At 41.2% G+C, this 25,644-nt stretch overlaps 1 long non-coding RNA gene across 7 annotated transcripts in view; it reads right to left on the bottom strand.

Moving 5' to 3' along the window:
• Positions 1–25,644, bottom strand: part of LOC114700555 — a 92,524-nt gene that overhangs the window by 48,599 nt on the left and 18,281 nt on the right. For 4 of the 7 annotated variants that reach the window (XR_003735706.2, XR_003735701.2, XR_003735702.2 and 1 more), the window contains 2 exons: positions 13,197–14,445; positions 11,278–11,396 (listed from right to left, as the gene is read on the bottom strand). This is a non-coding gene — a long non-coding RNA (uncharacterized LOC114700555). The remainder of the gene's footprint in view (positions 1–11,277; positions 11,397–13,196; positions 14,446–25,644) is intronic. The other 3 variants (XR_003735713.2, XR_003735712.2, XR_003735705.2) reach the window with 3 other exon arrangements.

Genomic DNA, 25,644 nt, shown 5'->3' with positions numbered 1-25,644 from the left:
GATAAAAAATAGCAGTACAGAGCCACTTACGTTCACAGAAGGCTTCGGAACCTAGAAAGATATCTATACCATAGTAGGCTCTCAACAAATACTTGTTGGCTGGCTAAACAAGTGAATGAAACATTGCTGTACCAGGACCACAACGGAGCAGCTTCTGGATCGGTAAGGACACCTATGCAGGGCACATAGTGATGGATAAGGAAGTAATGCCTGGCCTGACAAATATTTATTTCTATAATATTCTAACCTCATTCAATATGAGAATGGAAGGGAGAGAAGGGGAAGGAGAAGGGGCTGGGTAGAAGGCTGAGAAGGAGAGAGAGAAAAGGGAGAAAGGTGCCCTGGATTTTTCACCTGTGGGGATATGATTATTGGATCATTTTTCCCATGTGGCAGGCTCTCAGTCAGAATATGGAGAAAAGCACCGTTATTTTTGTGCATATTTCACTGAGGCTCTGAGATGCAAAGTGGTGCACTTGGATTTAAGTGGTTGAGGGCAGAATGGGACCAACAAGTTCAGCATCCCCACACACTGTATCACATCCCACAGAATGTATGAAGGGAAAGTCTTTTTCTATGCGAAGGCAGACCAGCAAATTTCGATGGCAGCAAATTAAAGGCTAGACTTCAGATGACAACAGAGTAGATCCGTATGCCCACGGTGGATCCTTCATAAATGAGTCTGTAATGATCTCTCCCCAGAGGTCAGCCCTTATTCTCCCATACCAACTAAATACAATGGGAGACACAAGCCGTTACAGACGTAGCTGCTACCATAAAGAATTAATGATCCCCCAGTCAAAACCCCGCTCAAAAGATGAACTTCCTGAGAATTCATTTTACTTCAGCATCTCAGGAAAACTATGCCAGAGACTCATGCCTTGCTTCGCCGATGTTGCCTTACACAATGAAGAATCCAGTAAAAAGAAAAGTTGATTCCTGTCTAAATATTTGCTGTCTTTTAAAGCTGCCTTGGAATAAATTAAGTCTTTCTGCCTACACCTCTGAGAGAGGAACAGGGAAAAGCAGGGCAAGCCACGAGTATTGAGTCTCTGCCTACCGCACCCTCCGCCTTGCTTCTTTCATGGGTTTATGTTTTGCCCCGTTGTCCTTCTGCCAACCTTCTGGGTAAACTGAACAAAGCTCTTCTCTACTCCTGATGCTACTCAATGACGCCAAGAAGAGTGACGTCCTGGCTAGAGGCTGTCACCACAGGGGTGTGACCTTGGCTCTTAGTGTGACACTATACTGCTACTAAGGAATGCCTCCATTTGCATCTCCTCAGCTCCCCGCTCTGCGCTGGTCTTCAAACCAGATGCTACACACGTATCTGTAGAGTTCTGTCAGTGCTCTGATGGCCACCCTGCTTCCTACTGTCAGAGTACCAATGAACCTTAGAGGTAGATCTCGATTCAGTGTACCCACTGACAAATTTAGCTTCTCTCCTCCTCCCATCATGGAAGAGGGGGGTGTTCTCATTTTCCTCTAAGGACCCTCTTCTAGCTCTAAGTAGCTGTGTAGGCAACGTGTGTCTCTTCTGCTTCTATTTCCTTCCAAGCAGCTCTCCCTGGAGCAGCCCGACTTTTTCAAAAGGCTTCCTTTGGTCCTAACACCCCTTGTAGTAACCACCCCACTCCTTTCTTCTTTTACCTCAACACCGGACTCATGGAAACTGTAAGCTGCCCGCCACTGCTGACTCAGTTTCCTCCTCGTCATGTCGTTATTCCATCCCTTTCCACTAATTCACTCTTTCCGAGATAGCTATAAACTTCGTCTCTCACCAAAGCCTGATGCTAGTTCAGCCTGTCTTTCCACTACTTGTAACTGAGTGAACCTTGACCCTGGGGCCCCACTCATCATAACACCCATTGTTGCTTGGTTCTCGATTATGACTCCTGTCTAAGTCCTTTTTGCTCCATTATGCATTGGCGTACTCTTCATTCTATAGATCCCTTAAAAATGACCAGGGTGCCAACTGTGGGGTGTCGCACTTCCTCCTGATCCTATTCATTCTCTTATGGGTCAAGAAATATATGGCTGGTGCGACATAAGCACCAGCTCCTCTACTCGGAAAAGAGTTGAGAAGCAGAAATGAAAACAGAAAGGTTATGCACTGATAATAATTTTAGGTCAATGTGCTAATGCCATGCTGTAAATGCTGAGTTAAGAAGCACATTTTAAGAAAACTGGTCTTTAAATTAAGCTTCATCATTCAAAAGAATGTCTATGCATTCATAATCAGGTACTTACATTGACTTCCAATTACCTTAAGATTCAGTATAGCTTAACAAGATTGAGCCATAATAATAAACAACAAGTTTTGCATTTCTTGCTCATCTTAAAATTCTCAGAACTCCATTAAAATTAACCATAGATGTTATAGTTGTGTGTGTGTGGTTTGAAAAAACTGCTAAGTATTGAGAACCAAGAAAAAATGAGTTTCAGAAGGTTTGATTTTACATGGAAATATGAAACAGAATGAACAGGCAGGATGAGTGAGGAGGAAGTCACAAACCATGGAAGTGCGTTGGGCTCTGATCTAGAGTCTGAGGTAGTGTGTGAAGGAGCCACCTGAATTTTTTAATAAGGGAATGGCACATTCAGTTTTGAAGTCAGCAAATCTGACTCTGGGGGTTGCATTAAATTTTATAGATGAGGGAAAAAAGATGAGAAAGTAAGCAGGTTTTAGTGAGAAAAATGTCTTAGCTGTTTAGTGACAAGGAGCTTAAAATCTGCCACCCACACGACTCAGGATTCTAGCTCCATGTTCTTTTTGTATACAAAAGAGTATTGTTCATTATTATGACACTGACGCTCAGTTCAAATGATTGGGATATATGACTGACTTTCCCTTATTCACATGTACCCAAGAGCATAGTCTCCTGGTTGGATATAATTCATACTCGGTGTGTGTGTGTGTGTGTGTGTGTGTATTTCCCATTGACCCATATCATGTTCGTATTTGAACTAGACAAACAAACATCCAAACAAGTTTACATACATATCTGAATTCCTAGCTTTAACTTGAAATCTTTAAAAGCTTTGGCCCAAGACAGTGCCAAGGTTTTGTTTTAAAAGCAACGCCATTTTAACAGTGACAACCCATCTTAACCAAGAGCAGCTGACATTTATCAAGGACTGTTTATCAGCACCATCTCCTGTATAACTCTATTCATGGGAAACACGTGGCCTCCTGGATGGGGATGGAATATGTGTCAGAACTCAGCTAGTGACACCTGGTATCCACCCAAGCCCCCTCTTGGCATATACAGAGTTTTGCTGCCTTCACACTTCAGCTGGCATTTCCGCAGTGTTGGTGTTTATGAGTGGTTCTTCAATTCTGTGTGGATCCACAGATGCCTCATTTACCAACAAATATACAGCTAGCCTCGCTGGCTCATGTGGGCATGTGTTAAACATCTCTTCTCTTTCTGGACCCTGTCTGACTGACACTTAGCTGCGTGAACTTAGTCTTTTCATGAAGTTCTTATTTACTTTCTTTTTTTTTCCCCTCTGTCTTCCTTTTTTTTAAAAAAAAAAAAAAATCTCTCATCTACAATGCTGGGAGTGGAACCCACGATCTTTCACATGGTAGGCTGGTAGTCAACCACTGAATCACAATTTCTCCAGACCCCTGTAATCTTTTTTTTTTTTTAAGGGACAAAAGGTGGAGCCTTCATAAGCGTGTGGTTGTTAAGTTAAATGCTGGCTTACATGCGCTTTCTCCTATGGACCTCTAGTAAACTACAAGTTTACTTTTCAGTCACACTAACTACTTAGGTGTTTTATGGAACATGATGTAGAGATGCAGGAAAACCACACGAAAGCACAGCCACTGTGCTGAGAGACTGAGAGACAGTCCCAGGAAAAGAGGATGTGAATGTAGAATCTCTGGATGGTCATTAACAACTTGTTAATTTTTTTCCTTTTCCTTTTTTTTTTTTTTTTTTTTTTTTTTTGTATTTTGGTTAAACGTTAACCGTTTGCTGAAGCATTTCCTGACTCTAACCACCCAAGTTTGTCATCACTTCTACAATCATAGGGACAGTCACTCTTTTCACTACAGGAAGGGCTATGATACTCTAAATCTATCTTGATATCCTCACCAAGCATTCATTTGTGGTGGTGAGGTCAAATGTTCACAATTGTGTCTCAGAGACCTTAACACACATACCCCACCGCACCACCACCACCAGACTTAATATAGACTGGGTGCCCCATAAACACAGAATCAATATATTATTGTGTGAACTCAATTTGTATCACAAAGTAGATCTCATAGTGGGGCAATGTTTAAGAAAGAGAATGCATGTGAATTTCAAGGTGCTGAAATGGCCAACATAATGATTGGCAAAGGCTCCATTATAAGGACAAACTAAGGTCCCTATATGTCTTTGGCCATCATTTTTACCTTCTCTGACTGCAGAGGAAGCTCTACACTGATATGGATGTAACACATGAAGCACAATGAGGGGGCCAAACAGAACTCTGAGTAGCTGCCTCTTCCTTGAGCTCCGCTAAGACTCAGAACAGCCTTGACAATGGTGGCACAAACATGTAATCACAGCACTAAGGAGGCAGGAGGCAGAGGCAGAAATATTGCCTCAAGTTCAAGGCTTGGTCAACAGAGCAGGGACCTGTCTCAACAAAGAAGCCAACAAAAACCAAAGGTCCTCCAAGCCAGCATCAATACCTATAACACAACGCTACAGAAGTCAGTGGTATGCTCAGAACATTGAGCATGGTCAAAAGAAACTAAGCTTTGGCTTGGAATCTAGGGCATGTTGCTGCTAGATAGACACAAGACTTAAACCTTTTTTCGTTTAACCACCCTTTTCTTCTCCTCAATTTTCTGTACATAATTCTGTAGATGGAATGAACATTGGTACCTGCCGTCTACCTGCTTCCCATAATCCGCCGGGAAAGATGGATTTCCTATTTATTCACCTTCATATTTATTTTGAGATTTGCTTCAGGGAATGGTGGTACAAAGGGAACAGAGGCTTAAGTACCTTGTTCGGTCTAGCAAGTCACAGAAGGAGAGAATGTCTCCCATTACTGTAGAAAAGAACCTACAATGTTTGCTTTCCTGTCTTTGTTATCTTCTTCTTTGAATTTCTTGAACCTCCCTAAATGCAATGGGAAAGAATGTTAATTAATCAGCACAACACTGAGCCAATCCTCCAGAGAGGAAAGCTATATACCTCCAGTACATGGTATCTCTATTATCTCACAGGAACTCATTTAATGGGGACTTCATCCCTTGGTCGTGTGGATGATGAGACACTAGGCTTTCATATTAGATACATACCACACAAAATGAGTTTAATTCTTATGGGTATATTGTTAAGACATTCTATTTAATTTTGGTTAAATAAAATAATATAAAAAAATAGCAACAGTGACTTCTAATTGTATTTTTTTTTTGTCTATTTCCTACCTGGGTATAACCCAAGGCCTTTGCTATAAATATTAAAAGTAAAACCATTGGGTATATGCCCATCTAAAGAGTGGTATAGGTGGCTCTTGAGAGAGATCTCAGCTTCCCGAGGAACTGCCACACTGATATCCACAGTGACTGTACCACTCCCACCAGCAACGAATGACTGCCCAGCTTTCCCTGCATCTACACCAGCATCTACACCCTTTGTTGTATTGCTCTTTACCATTCTGACCTGTGTAAGATAGAATCTCAAAGTAGTTTTCATTTGCATTTCTCTGACGGTTAAGGATGTCGAGCGTTTCTGTAAGTGCTTCTCATCCATTCGTGTTTCATCTTTTGAGAACTCTTTGCCTAGTTGTATAAGCCGTTTTTTTTTTTTTTTTAATTGAATTATTTGCTTTCTTGATGTTCTGGGGTTTTTAGTTCTTATATGCTTTAGATAGCAAGCCTTTATCAGTTGTATAATTGGTAAAGATATTTTCCCATTGGATAAGGAGATGAGGAGGATATAGGAGGAATTGGGGGAGGGAAAAACATGATAAAATATATTGTATGAAATTTTTTTCACCAAAAAAGAAAAAGAAACATCACATATACAATGTATAAAAGTTCTTATCATTCAATTCTAAAAAAGTTGTTTTTGTCATTTTATTTTTCTAGTAATTTCATTTTATTCTATTTGAAGAAAGCATCAATTTAAGGTGAATTATATTAGAGACAATAGGAAAAAAAACAAGAACAAAAATAATGAAAGGTCCTTCCTAAGAATTCGAACACCCAGGATGGCACGCGAGGTACAGAGTAACCTCATGCATTCCAGCTCTTCCACAATGAGTCAGGCAGACAAGTGACTTGAGTGTTCTGTGACCTTAACTGTCGAATACACAAAAGGATATCTGTGTATCAGAGTCTTTGGGGTATACTTAACAAGCACTGCTCTTGGAATTCATTTCCTCAGTTGTACAGCAGACAATAATGCAAACGTCACAGGTTACATTAAGAACTCAGACAGCTTGTATAAACTGGTGCCTGTTTAGGGCCCAGTAAAAACCCCAAATTAGCTATTACTATGACTACTATCATTATTGTTATATAACAATTATTATTATTATTATTATTATTATTATTATTATTATAAGTGTCTTATATTTAGCAAGTATTCAGTAGACATTAACATTTATATTTTCTCATTTGTGCAGGACATTCTGAAAATAGCATAACTTGTGGCTTTAATGCAAACCTGGACATTGAACCTGGGCAGGTAATGCACAATGCTCTGGATCCTGGTGTATCCATCTGTTTCTAACTGGACATTTGTCCTGTCTACTTCTGAGAAGATTCTCCTTTTGGATGTCTGTGTGCTAAGTAGGGTAGCCATTGACAGCTACATTACAGGATACCACAGAAGAGTTCTGCAGTCCCATGTAGGGAATTTATGGAGACACAAAGCTATCTAGTTTTTACAAGCTACTAAATATACTGCATCTCTCCAAGACCTCTCTTAGAACAAAACTCATTGAGAGGGTAGCTGATATAGAAAAAAATGGTTTTTTTTGAGACAGGGTCTTACTGTGTAGTCCTGACTAGACTGGAATTCACTCTGTAGACCAGGTTGGCCTTGAACTCACAGAGACCCACCTCCCTCAGCCTGGGATCAAAGGCTGTGCACTGCATTTCAAAAGATTAAGAAAAATGTCTGCACCACTGCAGTGTTGAAAAAATGCAGTGATCTGATTGGTTCTTACAAACTGTGGGCGGGTCCTTTTATTCCCATCCCATGGATAAACAAGGCAGTTAGTCAAACTAGACAGGGTTATCTCTCTTTTAATCCCCCCATTGCTTGGAAGGGCTTTTCTGTGGCATCCTGTAACATGGTTACTCTAGAATTCTTTACTTACTGCACACACATCCAAGAGAAATTACAAGGCTGTTGAAACATGAACCCCTAGTGAAGGTGTACCTTAAACTGGAACATTTCATATCTTAAATCTGCCTCCAAGTTTCATAAAGGACAAAGGAAAATATATCAGAAGAAAGTATCAGAAATACCATCTGACTAATGAAAAGCTTTCAACCTTGAATACAAACCTTTGTGAGAAAAATACAATGGGCAAGTAAGAAGAAATATATGTATGGGATATTGGTAGAAAAAAATATATATCCAAACAAGAAGGAGAATATGGGGACAGCTGTTCAAAAGGCTACAGCTTGTGTCTAAGGCATAGCAAGATTCAAAGCCCACTGTCATAAATGAAAAGTGGGGTTTAAAAAAATGGAAAAGCTGACAGACATTCCTAAATGGCCCCAGGCTTAGAGAGAGGTTGCCTTTGAGGATGTCGGACAAACCCCACAGAGAGCCCCAGCAGGCACCTTCAGCAGCTGAACTAACCTCACCCCTTGGCCCAGTTAACCATCCAAACTCTGGGGAGCACTCCAGAGAGCAGGCAAAGACTGCACAGTCGGAATAATTTCTCCAGCTGCTGCCTGTGCCTACAATCTTCTCGGCTCAGTACTTCATCCCCGAGAAGAGGTCAGTGACCTTTCTAAGGGCAGTCCAGCAAATGTTTTTAGTCATCCACACCTTTGTGTGTGTGAACTGTGGGTTCTGACTTGAAAGACTCTGCCAGCAAAGAGGGACAGAGAGGCAGGGCACTGGGCATTGTGACTGAGTAAGAAGAGGACGCACCTGCTCACTGGAAGATGCCAATGCTGAGGGCAAGCAGTGCCTTTTCACGATTGCCCCTGAAGATTATCCAGAATGCTCTGAATAATAATGTGTTGTGTTGAAAAATGTGTATATGGGTTAGATGTGTGCATGAAGGCACATAATAAATGCTAGCTACCTGAAAGATGATTACTGATGTTTTTGACCTTTAACCATACACTAAGCATTGTTCTTAGGGTCACTGTACTACCTAACTTCTATTGCTACACTGAGGGAGAGGGTGAATATCCTCATTTTATAGGTAAGGAAGCAGGTTGAAAAACTCTTTATAGAGCTAATGAGTAGAAACAGGGATTCAAACTATGAAAGTCAATTCTACTTTAACCAGTACATGTGTGTACTAACATGGGCAATGTTCTCTTTGGGTCACACACACATGCTCACACACATATGAACATACACATTCACACATATACACACAGATAGATACAGATACACACACACATACACATATGTACACACAGACACACACACCATTATTCTAGTTCCATACCAGGGAAGCCAGGACCCCCTACGCCAATTTTCCATTCTTCTGGTTTAACACAATCCATGTACACAAGATTTGAAGCAAGAAATAAAATGTAGCAGTTAGTTTTCAGAGAACAAAAGTGAAAAGAAAATAGAACCTTGAAATGTGGAACATTTACCAAAGATAGTGATGAGGAGCCAAGAAGAAGTTTCTCTATCTCTAAGATACTGATAACAAAACTACAATGTCCTAAAGCCCCAAAGAATTGATTTGAGTTCAATAAATTTTTGCAAATTCACAAGGAACTCATTTCTATTTTCTGAGGATGATCACCTAAAACCTCTGGGTAGAAAAATAGGTTCAGGTCTGTGACCATCATTTACAAGTCACTCATTGGTTGCCCATTGGTGGTTCACAACTCCATGTTTTTCTAGTCTGTATTTTTCAAATTTGATTTAAGTGTCTGATGTGTGGGCTAGGATGCTGGGCATTAAACTGCCTGGTGGGACACAGGAGACACTCCACAAAGGTCTATCAGGGTCCAGAGGGGAAGATATGGCAAACCTATTCCAAACATCAGCTTTACTCACAGAGGAGAATATTGAAATATATATTTTTTTAAACAATGAAGTACACGTTATAAAACTAGAACAGAAGGCTAAATCCAAACTCCAAATTTGAAATGTCCCACTTTGGAGCAACACCCTTAGACCCTGAAGTCTCCCTCCCCTTCTGTTTTTATTACATCCTGAAAGATGTGCACAGTTCACGAAGGCATAGGCACACGTGTTTGTCCTGCATCCTGGACCACTGGGACTCACAATTAGAAAAGACCCAGATCAAGGTGAACTGTTATCCTTATACAACATTAGAAACAGCAATGATCCATCTTTTTAGTTTCAAGCTCATCAACAGCTTATCAGCCTAATGGGACCTTGGGGACCCCAGAAGCTGAAGGGCACTTCTTTCCTCCTTTACTCCTTCTCATGATGGACATGCTATGGTCTGCATTGTATTCAACTATTTGATCTCCAAACAAAGACATTCTTCTAGCATTTTTTATTTAACAAACTAGAATAATTATAATAATAGTAACTTTTCGAAAGATTGCCTGTTCATTCTACCACTCCATACCTTCCCCTCACATATAACTACCCTGCAAAATTATCTTGAAAGCCAAAACACATCAGATGAACAAAGGTAAGACCTCTTCCTGATAGCAGAAAGTGCACCCACCTAGTGTTCTAGAGTGCAGTGGAGCTGGCCTTCTCTACCTTCTGAATGGATCAATATCCAAGTTGGTGTTGTCAGAGGCAAGCAGAGAAGTAACTTGAAAAACTTTTTAACTTATTGATCCTGAGTCTTACTTTAGAAAACAAATGAGTATCCAACACTCCTTGTGGATCCTACAGGACATTTATAAATAGAAAATCTTTGTCAGCCTTGACAAATTGGCTAGAGGAGCTGTCCAACTGCTGAAGCAGAAGGGACCACAGACCTTTGACAAGGTCTAGGCATGCTCATAGTGTGGGCATCCATGGGCCTTCAATTCATAATTTGCCTTATAAAGCTTCAGAGAAAGGCTCTGTTATTTTTACACTGCACCCTTTGTTAAGGTATGACCTAATCCAGAAAGAAATATCTATAGGATGCTCAGAGACTACAAAACAAAATGCCAGTCAAAGTCGAAGGTAAGATAGCTCGTGCGTAGGCGCTAACTCCAGCAGAAGAAGCTCTGTGAAACTGACTTCAATAGCTGTGAATTTGGACACCAGCTGGGGAGCCTTTGATTCATTCATAATGAGTAATGTTCTCATCACATTAATCTGACATATCTCCGAACTTCCGTCTCCCACCATAAATGTGACAGTATTATCCCCATTTGTCCCAGGTGACTAGTATCTAGAGATCTAACCTCCCTTAGAAATGTAATCAGCATGAGTGCAAACTGGTGTTATGTATCCAAATTTCACCAGTCATGGGGAAATTCCTTCAGTTTACTCCTGCTCAGGGAGGAAAGCCAACTTGTCTTGTCCCACAAGCTCCTGTTTGCACGAACTTAGCGGTGTCTAGCACAGCAGAGTGAAAGGTCACATGGTCAAAGATCAACATAGGATTTGCTTTGTGATGTTTGCTTGATGAAGTGAGTTTCACTCAGTATGGAGGGTGGCTCATACTTACCACTTAAGAAATCATAATCAAGTTAACAGAACACCATGAAATTGAACCTCAATGTCTCATTCTCACAGATCAAACAATAATACACATTATGCACAGATATCCATAGGCCATGAAATTTTTTACTTCACATATTCAGTTTCTAATAACCCAAGAGTTGTCGCAAAAGCACTGCAATTCTTCCGCTATATTCTGTTTAGGGGGTGGTGGGATGGCAGCAGACCAGTTCCATGCTGTGTAGAAGGGGGCGCCCATGTGAGTTGACAAAAATGCACCACAGTAATCCTTAAAAGTGAAATTTCTGTATCCTGTAATCAGGAGTTGCCAGGCATTTGATTAAATACCCCAGGCACTGGATCCCCAACCAACTTCCATTTCTGCCCCTGACGGGCAAGCCAGAAAAATTAAACCAAAAAAACCTGAAGAAACAAAATGCGTATTTTAATACAGAAATGCTTTTACCTGCCATCCTGCTGTGAATGAAATGGGCCGAGCTCTCAAAATGTTTGTCAGCTTAACTCGCAGTTGGTGGCACGGTGAAAACGTAGCCAGGCAGCCTTATTGTTGCTTCTGTCCTTTAACTGCCAGGTGGGATACAATAGAAGCATCAAAGAGAAACAGAGGAGAGGGGAGTCCAGAAAGACCCCCAAAGGCTGACGAGCAGCAAACAAAGGAAAAGTTCCTAAGTCGAAGACAGTGTGTTCTGCCATGTTGGCATCTCAGATCGCTTGCACACTAAAGATAAGGATGCCTCAATAATTGCCGCTTCCCCCAAACTGATTAGGAAATATTCAACTTGAAAAACTCATGAGACACGCTTAACCTTAGTCTAGAAGGAAAATGGCTGCATCACACTGCTTAGACGTAGATAACAAATATCCAGTATCTTATGAGAGATTCCAATTTAATGTTTTTTGATAGGCATGAAAAAAAATGTTTTCATTTTGATCCATACAACACTCATGCCGACTGAAGTGAGCTAGAGACTGGTGCATTCTGGACTGTGTACACAGGTATCTTGAACTGTATCCAGGTCTACCTCCTGCATAATCTCACCCTTGGTGGTTGTAATTTTATTCTCATAAAGATATTCCATCATTGCAACAGTATACATGTGGTTATCACTCATCGCAAAAATCTTTATTTCTCATTTTAACCTCAGAGCCCTTGAAAACTGCTATTGTCTTTGGTCACTTCAAAGAATTTATGCACCCGTCATTAAACTTCAGCAAGGAATAGAAAATAGCATGGCCTTTCCCCCAAAGAGCTCTAATGTACACCATTTTCACTTTATTTATATACCTTCAATGGTAGTCTGAGTCACAGCTAAGGAAGACGGAAAAGAGTAAAAACTATTTGATTTATATATAAACATAATCATTAAATAGACTAGTTTTAAACATCTCAAAAGAGTCACAGTTCAGACAAAGCATATGAAGCCTGACGGGACAGTGGTGAAGTCAAATGCAGCTTCATGGCACTTGATAAAATCTTACCGCATCAAATGGGAAATCCAAAGATTTTTCACTTTCAGCTATTTTATGTGTAATTCTGTGCTCTTCTAGCCAGCTGTCCTGCACATAACAGTGATGTGGGAACAATCAGGATCAGGACACTGTCTAATGTATCCAAGTTTGAGTAAAGATTGTACACAGCATTTAGTGTTTCAGCCAATTTAAAAGTTTAGGCTAAGGAAAAGAGAATAAGACTGTTTTAACTGGCCAATTTAAAAAAAAAAAGCAACCCCAACTGGGTGGTGGTGGTGCACACCTTTAATCCCAGCATTCAGAAGGCAGAGGCAGGCAGATCTCATTGAGTTTGAGGTCAGCCTGTTCTACAGAGCAAGTTTCAGAACAGCCAGGGCAACACAAAGAAAACTTGTCTCAAAAAAAAAAAATCAAAAACCAGTGAACAAAAAATAAATGACAAGATCATCACATTCACTACCATGAACTGGCACTTTTTGTAGACTGATATTTTATAATCAATTTCTGATTGCCCAAATGAGTATAATTCAAATATATTGCTTTCTAGCTAGATTAAAGTAGTAATTTGGCCATTTTCTGCTTTTAAGCCTGAATAATCTTCCTGAATCATCAACTCTGCTCAAATTCATTATAAAAAGTTCCCCACACCACTTCCCATGAGGAAGACAACACCACAGAACCCAGGCTCCAGGACAGAACACACCAATCCCACCAGGGACAGATGAGTGTGACATCATGTAGGCCAGCAGGCTAATCACCACAATTATGCTTTACTTAGAAAACAAGTTGCACATTCTCCATTACAACTTGCAAAGAATATATACATTGAAAGCGGGTTCTCCTAGCACACAACATCCTCTAACTCTTTTAGTCAATTCACAATAAATCTCTTACCTTGTGGAGAGAGGGAAGAGCTGCAGGCTCATAATAGAATGAGCGATGCGTAAAATGTTCTCCAGTTGACTTCCCACGGGATTTATACTTCCCAAGCCAGGAACACCTCTGCCTGCGCAGATGGAATGCTAAGCAATGTAGTAAAACAACTAAGGAATCAGAACTATAGGTAAAAGGTCAAACAATTATGCTTTTAAATAAAATGTACCAAGAATGTGTGTGTACAATATTTTAAAGCAAATTGATGAAAACTGAAAGACACCAACTTCTATGCTTATGCTCTCATTGAATTTCCACACTTATTTGTTTGGCGAAGTTACTGCATTTTTCTGGAAGTAAAGGGTCATGTCACACTTGTTTCCAATCTAAATTTGGTCTCTGTTCCTTGGGCCCTATTTCCTCAGGCCTGAGAAAGAAAATCAATGGCCCCTACTCACCTTTGGAAGAATTTCACTGCCAAGTCTCCACGGTTCCGTGGGATCCAATAATCCGTGGCTCAGCATTGATTTTTCTGTGACACCTGTAGAAACAGCCTCTCTTTCCTTTCTAACAAAATACAGCCATGGAGACGGTGTAGTTCCTGAACGAATTAAGTGCCTAGGCTATAAAGCACAACTTGATCTTCTAAAGAGACATGGTTTATGTTTTCTGAAGCTGTTAATGTTGCTTGCTTTTTTTTCGGAACCACTTAACCACCATTTAAAGATAATGTGAGCATCTATTTTGAAGAGACTTTGAAGGAAATATTTTTCTTAAGTTTCTCACAGTTAGTTCATATCACCAATAACACTTATTCCATGAGGAAATAGACTAATGATAAAAAAGAATCAAAGTTCAAGTTTCAATTTTTTAACATAGCTCCCAAATCAAGTTGTTTTTAATATATGAAAAACTATCATCATGCTTTTAAAATTTACAACTTGGAAACTTGGTGAGATATAGAGAGAGGGTCTGGAAAAAACAGGTTTGGAGTATGTCACATCCTGGGAGACAATGGTTTGTGTTAGGGGCGTGTTTTGAGGCTTAAGCCACCACCTTCCCCACTTCCCTTGGTGGGCCTAAGTGCAAGACAAGAAAAACACAGACACTAATTCATGTTTCCAGCATCCTTCACACACCTGATTTAAATCTCAGTGGCCCTGGCCCACTTCTCTGGGCAAGACCGGAAAGCATTCCCTGCAGCCATCCTATGCAGAGTGCAAGGGCTGCTGTTCATAAACCTCTTTGCTGACTCCATGAACCTGCAAATCTGCAAAACAGAGGCATGGTGTTAACAGAGGCATCCCCTCTGCATTTCCTATCTCCGATGAAATGAGTGTGCATGTGTGTATGTGGGGGGGGGGGCACAAGGCAAGTTGCTTTTCATGAGGTAGGTGACATCTTGGTTAAAAACGACGTGACCAGGCAGCACTCTGACAGGTTTAGTGCTAAGACCTGACAGATACAAGCCTGCAAGAACCTCCCTGCCGCACATAGTTAAGCTCACAAGAAACCTTTGATTTGATAGCCCCTTGATTAGCTTTTGGAACACTCAGCCCTACCCCCTTTGAAGTTCATTATAAATTATGCTACTCATCACATTATCGCCAATTTAGGATCCATTGGACTAGAAACGTCATCATCTCAACCGTTCATCAAACCTGAGCACACTTTTCTCTTAAAGGATTAGATCAATCCACACTCCAGTTCTCAAGGGAGGAGTTCCATTGTTTATCAGGCCATGTCTACACTGGCTGAGCAAAGCGCTCTGTTCAGAAGGAGAAGCGCCTTTGGCAGCTAGAGTCCACATAGCTGACCCATGGACGATCACGAGGCTCTCCTTCACCTGATTACCCAAGTGTAACGGGATCACTAAGCATCACATGAGGATGACCCTAGACAACAAAAAGCATGACGTGATTGTTGTGCTAATTTATTTACAGGGCAATCATCTAGAATTCGATTCAAGAAGCGAGAAGCACATGTGTGTACATCTGGTACAAAAGGATGGCTATTATTATGGAAGCAATTCATGGCTCCATAGTGAGCTTGATCATGCTCCTTCTTTCTAAGCAAGACATCAGTGGCTCCATCTTTTCTAAGTAGTTAGGATTAAGTTCAAAACACTATCTTTTTATTTACACAGGAAAATCTTCACAAAAGACAATTAAAAAAAAAGAAAAAAAATGGGACAAAGGTACTCAATATTTTTGGGTCAATATTTACACTCTGTGCTGTATAAAATTAGTACCAAGTCTGGGTGGATTCTATTCTGGTGACGGAGCAGCCTAGAATTGTCCTGAGTGCTAAGATTCTTTCAACCAATTTTTAGAATAAAAAGAGGTTTAGCAGAAATGTACTACTAATAGCTACAAAATTATAGGCTTCCCCTTAACCCACCCAAACACACTCCGCCCTGTGACATAACAGATATAACACAAGCCATCTTTGGGATTTTGCCAACTTTTCCCATTGGTGAGCTGGCAGAGTGGGCCCAAACTGTCTTAAAACGGCCTTACCCCACGAGAGCCCTCTAAGGATTCCTCGTGGAATCCAGTCTGATTCTTTGGCAAAAACAGCAGTGAAGACTTGTATGTGTGGGAATCGATCAGACCTGTAAGTAATCAGATATCCCACAGTATCTTCCCAAGACAAATTGTCAAGATGAAATGCTATATCTGGGCTTCCTAATCATTTGACCTTTGCAGATAGAAATATTTCCCTTTCTGACATGTCAAGATTCAGAATTGTGTGTGTGTGTGTGTGTGTGTGTGTGTGTGTGTGTGTGTGTGTTTGTGTGTGTAGCATGCACATGCTCACCTGTATCTGAATATACAGAGGTTAGAGGTTAACATTAGATGCCTTTCTTGATTACTCTTCACCTTAGTTTTTGAGAGAGGGTCTCTCACTGAACCCGGAGCTTACTAATTTGACTAGACTAGCTGGTCAGCGAGCCTCAGAGATGCCCCTGTCTCTGCCTCTCCATCACTGGGATTACAGGCCCATGTTCAGATTACGGGCCCATAGTCCACACACACTACCTTTCTCTGTGTGCTCTGGGCATCTGAACTTGGGTATTCACGCTCGTGCCACAAGCAGGTTGTTGACTCAATCATCTGCCCAGATCAAGATTCAGACTTTCAGAATAAATTTTCAGCCTCTGATTTCATTGAAAATCATGCCATTTATATGTTATGTTAAATCCCTTCGGCTAGGTGCAAAATTGGAATTTCACACAGTGCCATGCAACCTATTGGTTGACCAGCTTCTCACTTACCTCTCCAATGAGATAAAGCCAGAGAGTTCTAGCCCAGTGGTTCTCAACCTCCCTAACGCTGCGACCCTTTAACATAGTTCCCCATGTTGTGCTGACCCCCTACCCCAACCATAAAGTTATTTTTGTTGATACTTAATAACTGTAATTTTACTACCATTATGAATTTTAATGTCAGTATCTGATATCCAGGATATCTGCAGCCCCTAAAAGTTGTCGTCGTCACTGAAGTGCATCTAACAGGAGTCGCTTTTTACGTCGTCTCCTATATAAAGTTCCTGAGAGCTTTTTGCATAAGATGCATAAACCCTCTGTCCCTGCCAGTATGCCAGAGGTCACCACCTCTTCGGAGCAGATCGTGAGGACGACAGGAAAACCAGCAGCTGTCCAGAGTACTTGACTCGATAGCAGGAGCTATTCCCAATCTGCATACCTGACCTCCTTCATCCCACCGCAGCACAATTACACTCGCCATGCAGACCAGACAGAATCACCGAGACAGCAAGTCATTGGCCTGGAATCACACAGCTTCCAGCGGGTGGAGTTGGGGTTTTAATGGGAGGCTGGGCTCCTGCAGTGTCTATGCTGACACCGGACAGAAATCTGCCTGTCCGAGCCATGGGTCCCCGAACTGCAAGCTTTTGATTCTCAGAGGCTTATACAAAAAGATGATCTCTTTACACTGGCTCTCTTCTTTCTATCTGAATGAAATCAATTGGCTTGGAACTAAATTTGACTCTGATCGGCCCTGACCACCAGGCTTACCTGTCTATTTCTCATTCATGTAAAAATGACTAACTAGAACCTTTGAGAAGACCACACCTAATTGTCTCCTATTGAATCAGGCCCCCCCAAGGTTGTATCTTGGCTCTGTCTTTGCAAGCTTGATATGTGTGATTGTATCTCTTCATGAATTGGCTTCCTTGCCTACAAAATACAAATATAAATAAATCTACTGCCAATTAATCTATGCTAAATGCTTAACTCAGTGTAGGCACATTGGAGAAGACTTAGTTTATGTGCATGAGCCGCCAGCTGTGCTGACGATCAAAGGCTGTCCCTGGCTGAGAAAGCAGCACACATTTCAGAAGAGGCAGATGTGGACACAGGAACGACATGGCTTTCAAATCTGTATTGTCACCCACAGCCCCATGTAACTTGATTCTGCTTCCTTTTGCAGGAACATAGGCGTATTCCTGGGATATGTCAGAATCACCTAAGGAGGCCAGAAAAATCTCACAAGCCAGAAGAAGCAGTGTCTGCAAGGGAAGGGAAGGTTTGTTTGAGGTGGTGTGGCAGGATGGCTGGCTTCATTGTTTTCTTATATCATAAGCCAGATTCCAACACAGAGTCACACAGGTGCATTTGGTCTGGAGAGTGATGAGACAATTTTAACAACTCTTCAGTGTGAGACTGGGGCAACTCTCTGTGTGTCTTTCATGCCTGTTTCTACTTTGCCTGCTTCCCTTCCTGGAACCCCAAGCCAGTGGTTCTCACCCTTCCTAATGCTGCGACCCTTTGATACAGTTCCTCGCGGTGTGGTGACCCCCGACTATTATTTTCATTGCTACTTCATAACTGTAATTTTGCTACTGTTACGAATTGTAATGTAAATATATATATATGTATACACATATATATATTTGGAGAGAGGTTGTTCAAGGGATTGCGACCCACAGGTTGAGAACCACTTCTCCAAGTGCTTAGACTTCTTTGAGGCTATATGGATGTCTTGGAAAAGGCTGGCTAGGAACCTGAAAAGACGATTCATATTCCAAAGTAAGAGTAATACAAGTTTTAGGAGAAAAATGGCAGGTTCGGTGCCCGTTTATATGACACTGTACAACAAGTGAGACACAAAGAAAATGGAATGGACTAAAACTTCTTTCTCTTCAGTTCTAAAATGGACCTCGCCACTGGGGAGCATGAAAAGCTCAGAGGCCCAGCAGGAGACCCAAAGAGAAGCTATTCTGGGTCACTCCCCCAGGATGCACTGGGTTGTCTATGTGGCCTGCTTGCCATGGGATGAGCCAACCAATTTCTGGCACCCAAGAGGCCAACAGTGAGAGGCCCCAATACTTCGTTTTGTCTGCCTCAGAGACCAGACATTCTCTGATATATCCGAGGAAAGGGGAACCTTGATGTACAAAGCAGCATCTTGGTCCAGAATTACGGTTTCGATGAAGGGATGTCTGAACAGCCTCATTTGAGAGGAAGACAGAAAAATAGATGGTAAAAAAAAAAAAAAAAAAGCGCATCCATTCCCCTGTTTGGACCCTCCAGGCATCTCTGCACAAATTCCTCCCCACCAATATCCAGGCCTCTCCTCAGATAGAAAGAACCTATCACCTGTATTCTAAGAGACTCTCATTGTGAAATGAGGTCTTGGAAATACACAGCCTCTGGTTTTCTAGGTGCGGATGGTGTGTTTCCAAGGTAGCCAGGTGCTGATCATGGGCAGTTCTAAAATTAGAACCCTTGGGAGGTCAAGAGTGGTTGAAGTCTTAGAAAAACATTACATTTCCTGATATCAACTTCACACAAATGTCTTCACCTAGCAAGGGATGACAGCATGATCTACCAGGAACCATCTATAGAGCAGAAGTAGTTGGCCTTGGGTGATGAACAGCCATGAGGGGGTGCAGAGTGAGGGGTTGAGCCATCCGGTCTGGCCTCATACCTGTCAACATCAGTCCTCTGTACAGACAAAGGATATCATCTTTCGGCTCTGAGATGATGTGAGCTGAGGCTCTAGCTTCCTCCCTCAGAGCATCTCTCGGCCAGGCACAGCATAGCCTTTACAATTATCTTCAGAAAGCCCTGGTGTGTGCAGCTCCAACTGAGGCAACTTCATGAATCTTCTCCCCTGTGTCCTCTCTCCTCACCCAAGCTTCACAAGAACATGAAATGTGCTTTTCAGATTTTCTTACCAAAAATGTGTAAGTCTTACTTTATTTTTGAATTGTCTTCTTTTTCTTATTACCACATACTTGGAAACCATGGAAAGCCATTTATAAACTTTAACTTGTCATTTGTCTTAAAGATTCTATTTATTTTATAGCATATAACAGTTTCAGAATAACCTCTAAAAGCACCAAATGTGTGCTTGTCTCTATGGGTTTGGATGTATGTGTGTGTGTGTGTGTGTGTGTGTGTGTGTGTGTGTGTATGCATGTTCCAGTATGTATATATGTGTATGCACGTTCCTGTGCATATGGAAGTACATGTGTGTGTACGTGTGTATGTGAATATGTGTGTGTGTGTGTGTGTGTGTGTGTGTGTGTGTGTGTGCGCCTGTATGTACATGTGGAAGCCCAAAGACATCTAATGTCATTCCTCAGGTACCACCCACTAGGTCTCTCACCGGCCTTGAACTCATGAAGTAGAGTAATTTGGTTGGCTAGTGAGCCCTGCAGTGCCTCCTCTCTCTGTCTCCTCCACAGGGAGATTATAGTCAAGTGCCATTGTACCCAGCTTCTCTTTTTCTAACATGGGCTCTAAGGATGGAAGAAAGGCAACGACTTTGGAGACTGAACTATCTCCCCTGCCCACCAAAAGAAACATTAAAAAATAACAGAGCGGGGAAAGAGACTCTGCTTACCTATGGCCTCCTCCCTGGTCCCTCCACGGACCTGTTGTCATTCCTCATTATTCATTTTTTATGATTCCACACACAAATTCAACCCAGGTGATTTGGCTCTCAACAGAATGAATGTGAATTAATTCGGGTCATGCATTTTAATGAGACGACACTTCAGCAGCCCTCAGACGTTCCAGAGGCAAAAGTCGCTTCTTTTGGTGCTAACACTGGAATTCCTTTTCTTAAGAAATCTTGCTTCTTTAGGCTCTGCTAATTGTCCACTAGGAACCTGCTGGTACAGAAGCAAGGTCAGGGGAGAGGAAGGGAAGACCGGGCTGCCAGATGTCCCACACCCTCACTCCAAGGCCACTCACTGCCACACACCTCTATTCCCTTTAGTTCTTAGGTTCAAAAAAGTCTTACAGTGTGACATCAAGCTTGATCTTGCCATTTTGCTTGACTATTCAAAAATTACACTCATCCCAGAGTGATGGCAGGATTTCTTTCAATATTCTCTCTCTTCCTCCCTCCCTCCTTCTCTCTCTCTCTCATTAAATGGTAGAGTCATACTTAAAGAATGATGATTTCTGGGGTCATTCATTCAATTCTTTAAAGACTGACATCATGTTAAAATTTCATTCTGCTAATCTTCTCCAATTCTATTCCTGCTATACTTGACATGTCAGGAATAATTATAAGTGCTTAATAAATACAGAAGACATTTCTTTTTAGTATTCCTGAGCAGAGAAGCACAGTATTGCTTTGTTAGCAGCTTTCCACTCACTGGCAATTTGCATGTGGAATCAGCAATCCCTCATGAAAAAGCAGAAGTCTGCCCAGTGTTTTGGTTTCTCTAGCTGACTGTGGCTTTCCGGGGACCATTCCTTCCTTACACATAATTAATAGCCCACGCTTGACTTCCTCGGAGATGTCCCTCACCTTCTCGTGCCACTGTGCAGATGAGCGTGTTCAAGGCAATGACTTTGCTATGTCACTTGTTAATATCAGGATGGCTTGTTTAAAAACGGGTTCTGATTAAATTGAAAGGCTGATCTGGAAGCCTGTGTTCAAAGTTATCTCTTATTTCACACTCTCCAGGAAGAGTGGGCACTGTCTGTTCTGTTCATCAGACAAAGGCAGAGAAATCTATTTTGTATCCAAGGTAAATGGAGAGCTCCTGTCCCAGTATTTCCTTTCAATGCTTCCTATTTTCATACATGAATTTTTTTTTTAAAAAAGTGACTACAAAAGGACCTGCCAGGTTATGGTCTTGTTTCAGCTCAGAATAAATAAAACTGCCTCTACAATGATGCATTGGGTGAACATCTCCCAAGGTGGGTGCACTGTAAGGGAATGTTGAGGACATCATTGGACCCTGATGATGGAGATTAGAACCAGGTGCCTCAACCTCAAATTTGTTGGTTGAGATGAATTCCTCTAAAAGAACTACCAGGCTAGCCCTCATGTGAAGAGACTCAGTGCTGGCTGAAGCTCCCAGCATCAATTCTGCAAGACTAGTTTCTGATGTGCCTGCGGTTTGATGGGAAAAGTTTTTGACTTGTGTGGATAGAATTTTGTTTCCCTGTCACTTATTAGTTATTTGGCTCTGAGCAACATATGTTTCCTGGGGCTGACTTTATATGATGCCAGGAATAATACCTCATGGGTCTCATGTGATATCCGATCATGTATGTGACATGGGAAGCATTCACTTATGCTAAAGCGTCATAATGATGCACACTCAACATGGTTCCACTTCAAGAAGGACTTATCACTAATGAGCACGGGCGTCAGGATGATTGACACTAACAAGAAGTGTAAGGGGAAGTCCTCCTGTGATTTAATGGCACTCAGCATTAGGTATTGGACTTTCTTTTACAGAACTACTATTGTGAGACACATTTAATCATATGAACAGATCACATATATAGGGGACCGATTCTCAAGGAATGACGAGGCAGTAAAATCTTTGGACTGTATATCAAAAAGACACAAATGAACACCTTTTAGTAATTAGGAGGTATTTCATTGTCTTATAGCACCTAAGGGTCATAATTATGATTATCAGGGGCTAATTTACAAGAGAAATGGATGGTGCCCAAATGACTCTATGATATAAGTGAGAATAAATTTTTTGGAATTAATCCATAATATCCATTTTTAATGTTGTCATGTCTCCATAAAAAAATAGCATGACCTCAATAATTTGCAGCTATCTGACCTCAGTTTTTAATGATTTGAATTATCTCTAAGTAGAAATTAACTGCAGTGTGCAAATTTCCACACATCGCCAAGCAGGATGACCAACCACCATGCCTTCTGGGAGGTGCTCATGGCTGGTTTTCACCTGTGTCAATGATCTGAGGTACCAGGTTTAGAAAGAGCAGCAGGAAGTCACTGGAGGGCTGGGACACACAGAGGAACTAATAGGGTCTGTGCTGGCAGATTGACAGTCTGTCAAAGGATGAGATGAGTTAGCAGCCGAAGGGGACTTTGTAAGTTATGTGGCCCTAGACACATGTAAGGTGTTATTGTTACTAATGATAACCTTAGTCATTTACAATGGGGAAGTTATATATAGTTGGAAAGGGAAGAGTTCTTTTTCAGATGATGACACGTTTTCTCCTTCCTCACCCGATTCTTGCTCTCTCAGCTTATCTCTGAGCCAGCCTGAGTGACACATTAGTCTACCCCCGTTTCCTTCTCTTTTTGTCATAGTTTGACACAGTTGAAATAGATGGGAAGATCTTGCAGAGAATGAGGCTGCAAGCAAATTCTGAAAATTTAAAAATAACTGGCTCTGAAAAGTGTAGTATAAAGGTGTCTCTACGCAAGAGGCTAAGTGTTCTTTGTTTATGTGGCTGGAAGCATGCAGCAATTTTTATAAGAGTGGTAGAATATTCTGGAAGCTCAACATCTGCATACTATCTCCATTAGATGTCATTTTCCCAACAGATACAAGCCAGAATGATCTCCATTTGTGAGCTCAGCTATTTGGATCATCCTCTTCAAATACACAAGCCTATATATGTAAGTAATTATGAATGTGTGGTTGTATAATTATAAACCTATGTAGTTATGCAGAAATACACACCACCATAAGAAAAGAAGTTACATGTAGGAGAGGGGTGTAAAACTCTACAATGTCATCAACAATCATTTTTGTTACAATCATTTATATAAAAGTAAAATTAGATTAATACAAACAAATAATCATTTCCCTACCATAGGAAAGATTTTTAAAAAAAATCTCTTTAATTGATTAATACAAACACATTTAGAATATTGTTATAAGCATAGGGCATACCACCCACAATGCTCAAGCAGGAATGAGTAAAAATGTAAAATGGTGATATAAAGGGCAGCATTCATACACAGAATAGCGGCATTTAGAGAGATCTGCTGGTATGGAATGATCACACTGCACATGTTAGGTGGGAATGCAAATCATGGAACATTATATTAATACAGCCCCAGTTACACTTTACCTAGACAGAGACAAATTTATATATGGAGAAGAGCAAAAAACTTAAAACATCGAAATGTTTAGGCTGCACCTGGTGAGACAAGTTTGCAAACCCAGCTCTTGAGGAGCAGAGCCGGAAGGGAGGATCAAGAGTTCAAGACCATCCGAGGCTAGATAGTGAACTTGAGGCCAGCCTGGGCTACATGAGAGTCTGAAGTAAAACATCAGTCTGTGACCATCTTAGACTAGATAGTGAGCCTGAGGCCAGCCTGGGCTACATGAAAATCTAAAGAAAAACATCAGTCTGTGACCATCTTAGGCTAGATAGTGAGCCTGAGGCCAGCCTGGGCTACATGGGAGTCTAAAGAAAAAGCAAATCAATTGTTCACAGCTGTTCTACCCAGGAAAAGAAGTGGAAGTGAGGGGCAAAGTGTGGGTTGTAGTTGCAAGCAGTTCCTTTTTACTCATTCCATTTCACTGTGGACATTACTAGCTTTATAATTAATTACTGAAGCAATACAGGAATTAGAGGCCATAGCACTTGCACTCAGAGAACACTGAGTGTAACCCGAGGCTCCCGCAATCAGGCTTACAACTGTCCCTGCCAGTCACAAAGCTCTGTCAAGTAAATATTTGTACCTGATGGGGATAGAAGTAGCACCTTCTCTTGCCCCTGGCCACTGCCCTTCACAGGATCTTCCAAAGCTCTGTCTGGGACATGATGTCCATGAGGACCTTCAGTCCAATAAGTAGAAAGTAACAGTAAATCCACCTTGCTTGGCACCCATGCTCACAGCAAATAAGATTTTCTTCTTGTTTTTAACTGGACAGGTTAAAGTACTAAGTTTAAAAACTGTAGCCAAAATTTTTTAAACCACCACAAAAACATCACATACAAGAAAAGAGATGCTTAAAAATCCACCTTTTTTTTTTTTTTAAACCTTAAGGGATTTAAGGGTTTATTTGGAATGCATCCTAAAGTTTTATTCAAGGTAGAGTAAACATCTGGCTTCATTTTGTGATTTTAAAATCTATGTAACAGTTACTAGTGAAAACAATGAGCTAAATGAGGGATTGGTAAACAGCAAGCAGGAAGTCAGACACAGGATGCTGTCTGTCTGTCTGTGTAAATAAAAGTTACTGGGACACAACCATCCTCATACATTTGAGCATCTCCCCTGCTCTCTTTAGAGCCACATCAGAAAAGGCAAGTCTTCACTGAAGAAACCAGGTTCTCCGTGAAAGCTAAAATACTCACTAACTGGACAGATTCGAATATGTTAATAAAATGTTGGGGGGGCACACGCCTTTAATCCCAGCACACAGGAGGCAGAGGCAGGCGGATCTCTGTAAATTCGAGGCCAGCCTGGGCTACAGAGGGAGTTCCAGGACAGGCTCCAAAGCTACACGGAGAAACCCTGTCTAGAAAAAAAAAAAGTTGATGCTGTGGCTACTTAAAAAATATGCATGTGTCTAATTTGTATGTTGTTTTATGTGTCTAATTTGTATGTCTGCTCCTTTGGGGAATCTGGTTTTGGGAGAGACTTGCAGTTTGAGTTCTTAAGGCGAGGGCATGTGTTTGTTTCTCTGTTACACAGAGAAACAGAAAGAGCCGATGAATACATTATATCATAAAACCTTGGTAGGGAGTATAGAAGCTTAAATCTAAGTTTTTCTACTTCATTCACATTCCTGTTGGTCCTAGACCAAAGTCTTAGGTTGAAGCTACCAAGAAAGGCCTGAATTGAAGGACTGCAAACTTAATGGTTGCTATTTAATGTGTCTCTAAGTGTTTCTAACATTGTGAAGACTTCCCCAATTCCTGAATGCCCCAATTTTATGCTGAAAAGAACCTGGCCAAAAAAAAAATTATAATTGCTTAAGCTACATTTTTGCAAAACATTTGCGTGGATGGAGCAGTGCAGGGTACTGCCAGCGATGTTCTGATTTCCTTCTGTCTGGCAAGTTGGCTGGGCTTGTTTGGCATTTCATTAACAAAAAATAAACCTCACTTCTCTCCCTGAGAAAATAGCATGTGTAGTATTTTGGGGACAGCAACACTCAGTGTGCTACTTTTTAGTATAAAAAATGTTTTTCTGAAATGTGGATGAATAAAGCTTTTAAAAGCTTTTCTCTGGCATGGGAACTG

The sequence above is a fragment of the Peromyscus leucopus genome, chromosome 18, assembly GCF_004664715.2.
Source record: "Peromyscus leucopus breed LL Stock chromosome 18, UCI_PerLeu_2.1, whole genome shotgun sequence".
Classification (NCBI taxonomy): domain Eukaryota; kingdom Metazoa; phylum Chordata; class Mammalia; order Rodentia; family Cricetidae; genus Peromyscus; species Peromyscus leucopus.
This window is presented reverse-complemented; position numbering and strand designations above follow the sequence as displayed.